We start from the raw sequence: 6,000 nt of genomic DNA, 5'->3' as shown, positions 1-6,000 counted from the left end.
GAGAAATCATGTTCTAACTTTTAAAAAGACTGTCTTATGATATTATTAATTAATGATTAAAAAATAACAACAGTTTAGCAACTACTCTTTTTAGAAACCAGATGTGGAAATTGTTGTTCATTTAATTATAAATTTATCAGTTATCCAAATAACATAAAGGGAAATCTTCAAAAAAGTCTCATTATTTTGGAAAAAGTTACAATTAAGTCCTAATTTTTTTTGAATAAAAAAACCCAAGAAACCGGATAAACCTTACATTTTAACAATTTTTTACCTTTTCAGCCGGTAATCCCTTATGTGGCATGCCAGGTTGGAAGGGGATGCTGATGTGTCATCTGATTTGGTATGCCTTATCAGTATAAATCAATTTTCTTTAAAAATAATGAATTTTTGTAAGGAGGAGAGGGAAACAGGTTTCGAACTCGAGACCTCTCCCACCAAAAAAACAAATGTTACCAATTAAGCTAGAAGTCACATATATATTATATCCTTCAGATCTATATATAATCTTTATTTATTTTCATTAAAGTTCTGCAAAAGATTTTTTATGGGAGAAAAAGAAGTCAAGGGAATCGAACCAACGACCTACACCTCACAAAACACATCTGCAACCAACTAAGGTAGAACCATTTTGTGACTTATTCTCTTCACAGTGGTATATATCTATTCAACTCTTAAGAAATAACTTCATTTATTATTAAAACGCAAACGTATATATAGTGATTATATGTATTTTGTAAAAGAAAAAAGTGTATATATATATATATATATATATATATATATATATATATATATATATATATATATATATATATATATATGAATAATAAATGTAATTCCTTTTTTGAAGTTTAGATATATATTACTGTTTTTTTCGAAGTTTATATATATTTACGTTTTTAAATATAATAATAATAATAATAATAATAATAATAATAATAAATGCTTCAGCATTTTGAGCATTATATGTAATGTTGAGGAGCATAATTAACAAAAAGTTGATAGCCTAGTGGGAAGTGGTTGGCATTGTTAGTAGGAGGTTGTGGGTTTGACTCTTATTTTTGTCATTTTCAATGAAAAACTTCAGCATTTAATACATTATATACAAACTTTAAGGGATAAAAGCAAGAAATGATGTCCAGCCTAGTGGAAAATGTGTTTGGTTGTATTTGTGAGGTTGTGGGTTCGAATCCCACTCCCTTCATTTTCTCAATAAAGTATGATTTTTGCATTTCAAAGAACCACATCAATCCTTGTCTAGCTGGCATGTCATGTGGCATAGGTGACCTGCTCAACAGGTCAAAAAGGATTAAAGTGTAAGGTTTATCCAATTTTTTGGGTTTTTTTATTCAAAAAAAAAATTTAGGACTTAAATGTAACTTTCTGCAAAATAATGGGACTTTTTTGAAGATTTCCCTAACATAAATTTGGTAATTACTTTATATTTTCGACTAATTGTATGGATAGATCAGAGTGATCGGTTCATTAGATATGTGAAGGGAGAAAAACATAAAAACACAAACTATTATTATCATTTTATTAGAAAACCAACCAAGAGGGAGGTATCTATGGACATCCACTGATTTTAATTATTTTAGAAGTTATATCATATAATTTATATGGAGACCCTTGTAATTTTTGGATGGATACCCTAGTAAGTTTTAGATAAACAAAATAAATCAACGGTATATGGTCGAAGATCATGTTGTTAAAACCTCAAGGTCAAGGAATATGGCCGAAGATCATGATGGATTGATTAAAAATGAGTGAAAAATGTATTGTCTTGATTTCTTCCTTAAGTAGAAAAGTAGTTAGTGGAGAAGATGTTAACTTTTAGGAAGATCTTTGGACTGGTAATGTTCTTTGAAGTACCCGGTTTCCTACTCTTTTTTCCTTGAGAATAATAACTCTTGCTTGCTAAAAGATCGATGGTTAGATAATCAATGGAGATGGGATTGGAATAGGAACATTCAAAAGGGTATGGAAACTGACCAATTAAATGTGTTAAATTCTTTGGTTTGTGATGCCAAACTTAAAGATGGAGTTGATTCTTGGATTTGGGATCTTAGAAATGATGAAAATTTTAATGTTAAAGATATGAGAAAACAAATTGAAGAAATTATGTTGCCGGATAATGAAAGGGAGACTTCTTGAAACAAATTCATTACTAGGAAAATCAACATATTTTTTGGCGTTTATCGTTAGATAGATTGTCGATTCGAAATAATTTGACATATAGCGGTATCAACATTTATAATAATTATTGTCCTTTGTGTAACTTGCATCCGGAATCGGTGTCTCATGTTTTTACAGAATGCCAGATTGCTTTGAAGACTTGGACTAATTTGGCTCGTTGGTTACATATGGTTGTTCCGTGGGAATTAGGAATTATGAATTTAATTATGTGAGTAGATTCCTTGCAAGTTTCTAAATTAAACAAATATATCGTTGATGTTATGGCTCGATCTACATGTTGGGTGATATGGAAATACAAGAATGAGGTCGTGTTTACAAAATCTATACAGAGAAGAGATCCTATCTTTGATTTGATTGTTGATTTGTTGATTTTTTGGTTCTCAAATAAATATGATAAGAACTTTATGTCATGGGTTTCTTGTCTCCAAAACCCATTGAACTTTGTGTAATTTGCTAGCTCTGTGCTAGTTTTGGTTTTTAATCATTAAGTTGTTCAAAAAAAAATCAACGATGAGAACAGTATGAGTCTTCGAATAATTAACTTCCTTTTTTGAACTTAGATGTATATTTTCCCTTGTAATTGTATAAAAACTATAAAAAATATGTATGTGTTATTTTTAAAAACTATGGCTACAAGTTTTGAAAAGATAAAAAGGATGTAGAACAGTAGAAGAAGAATAAATTGAAGAAACTAAAATTTTAAAATTTACTATAGATAAACAAGTTCAGTTACAGCCTGTAAATGCAATAAAATAGGAGGTAAAAAAGGAGATAAGTTGCAGAAAAATAGAAACAAATTTCTAAGATTGAAGAGGTAAAATGGTGATTTGCATGAGAAAAGATAAAAATATATATTGAACAACTGTGTAGGAATATACGTCGCTGCCATAGAAACAACACTTGCTATCGGAGAAGCAACGTCGTCTCTTTATGTTTTACTTGGTGTATACCAATGCATAGGAACAACACTTTATGATAAAGTTGTTGACAAATCATATATCAACATAAAAACTTTAGATGTAATAAAAAAATATATAAAAAACTAAATATAAACTGGTCGTCACAACTGACAACATAAATTATGAGTTAATAATAAAATTCATACAAAATAACATAATCAACTTTTGAAGTCAACTATATACAGACAACTAACATTAAAAACATAAGGGAACACATTACATAATGTAACCTCAAAATTTAAAATATAAAAGAAAATAAAACATAATAATAATAACACAAAAATTATCTAGGAGAAACGTATTGTTGTAGACTTTTACGATGTTTTATCAATTTTTTAATAATCATTACTATTATATGATAATCATGTTTCACTTTTATTAAAACGACGATATCTAATTTGCTTAAGATGTTTTACCATTTAAGTATCATTTACGTTAAAATATATAAATTCTAAATGTTTAACTACTGAGTTGACAATACGGTACAATTTTTATATTACTTTTAATTTAGGGGGTGTTTGGCTTAGCTTTTAAAATCCTAAAAGTCATTTTTGGAAAAGTTGTAAAAAGTCAGGATTTCTTAACTTTTTCAAAAAGTTCATTTTTCTTGTATAAAATCTCCAAAAGTAACTTTTAAAATCAGCTTTGCCAAACATCTTTTGTCTTTTTTTCTTTTTTAAAAAGAACTTTTGGACTTAAAAAGCTAAGCCAAACACCCCTTAATCCCTAAAAATATCTAAAAAACCAAATAACTAATAAAACAATATATATATATATATATATATATATATATATATATATATATATATATATATATATATATATATTGTTATATATCAACTATAGAATCTTAAATCATTGACAATCATTAATTAATTTCAATGACTGTATTCTAAAACACAAGAAAAATATAATAATAATAATTAATGAAACCAAACGAATTATATATTGTTTTACTAAATTAAATACACATAAATCTAAATTCATGATGTAAATTGATTTTTTTCATAATAAAAAATAATAATGCTAACTTACATTTAGGGACGATTGAAATGGATTAAATATAAAAAATTTTGTTAAGAAAATAAGGTAGAACTAAATATCAGTTAAATAAAATTAAACTTTTGAGTTGTATTGGTTAATTAGTTGAAAGTTCAAGAGTTTTTTTTTTATTAAAATAAATTAATGTTACGATTAATTAATAGGAAGTTGAAGAATTAGGAGTTTCAAATAAATATGACACAAAATAAATAGTATTAAATTAAATATACAAATATCTAAATTCCCAATGTATATAGATTTTTTTATAAACTAAAAATAGTAAAGATAACTTACATTCAGGTATGATACAAATAGATAAAATATAATTTTTTTTTTGTCAGTAAAATAGGGTGGAACCGAGTACCAATTAAATGCTGTAATTAAAAAAAATTAAGTTGTAGTGATTAATTAGTTGATAGTCGAGTAGTTTTTGTATTATAATTAATTAATGTTATGACTAATTAGTAGGAAGTTAAAGATTTATGAATTTCAAATAAATATAATTCAAGATAGATGACTTATCCTAAATCATATTAATTTGGATGACTCAAACTATAATATTTATAAAGATAACGATCGAAGATATAAACATACTTGAGAAGTACAAATAAATTCATTATATATATATATATATATATATATATATATATATATATATATATATATACATGTATATATATATATATATATATATATATATATATATATATATATATATATATATATCCGGTAAGAAATTGTTTTTGGTAGGAAGGTAAGAAGTTTTTTTTCTACATATTTTTTTTATGAGCAAAAGAAATGAATAACTAGATGAATAAAAAATAACATGATTCCCAAAAAAAAATCTCAAAAAAACCCACCGATGATTCATTTATACAATGATTTCGTTGTTATTCACTAAAATTGTCATAACAATGAATTTTTTCTTACTTTACTTAAAAATGAATCATGAAGATGTTTTTTTGGGAATTTTTTCTTGTGAATCATCTTACCTTTGAATCATCTAATGATTCATTTTGTATGTTCGCTAAAAAAATATGTAGAAAAAAAACTTCTTACTTTCCTACCAAAATTTTTCTTCTTATTTGATTTTGACTATATATATATATATATATATATATATATATATATATATATATATATATATATATATATATATATATATATATATATATATATATATATATATATATATATATAGAGAGAGAGAGAGAGAGAGAGAGAGAGAGAGAGAGGACGGTTCACTTCAGATTTAAAAAAAAATAGAGATTTTGAGATTCAACCTCAACCACATATTTCTTATTTGTTGCTCTAACGTTCCAGCATACCTGCAACAATAGGTATGCCTAATCATCAATGATTATATCTTAGAGAGGTATAATCATATATGATTATATATATTTATACATATATACCTAACATAAATGATTATACATATATGTGTTGGATTAGGTGTCTAAGCCCATAACTATATTTGATATGTACTTGATCCAATAATAGCATGGTTCTTTTGGGTTGCCTTCACTATAGCAACTTGACTGGAGGAATAATGTAAAAGAGAGGTTAATTATGATTTATTGATATATTATAGGAATAATACATTAATTGAGAAATCATATTATTTAATTAATATTGGTCAAGAATTAATTTTGCGGTCAAAAGAGATTAACTGAATTAAGGGGACTGGTATTGTAATTATATGATAGCTACAAAGTTGGGCTAAGGGTCCATACGGAAGGGGTGGACGAAATCTATGTGGGAGTCCACATAGAATTCGTCCAAAGGGCCGGCCTTCAGGAAGGAT

Source organism: Lactuca sativa, chromosome 9 (genome assembly GCF_002870075.4).
Source record: "Lactuca sativa cultivar Salinas chromosome 9, Lsat_Salinas_v11, whole genome shotgun sequence".
Taxonomy (NCBI): Eukaryota; Viridiplantae; Streptophyta; class Magnoliopsida; order Asterales; family Asteraceae; genus Lactuca; species Lactuca sativa.
The sequence above is the reverse complement of the archived record's forward strand: the minus strand, read 5'-3'. Positions refer to the sequence as shown.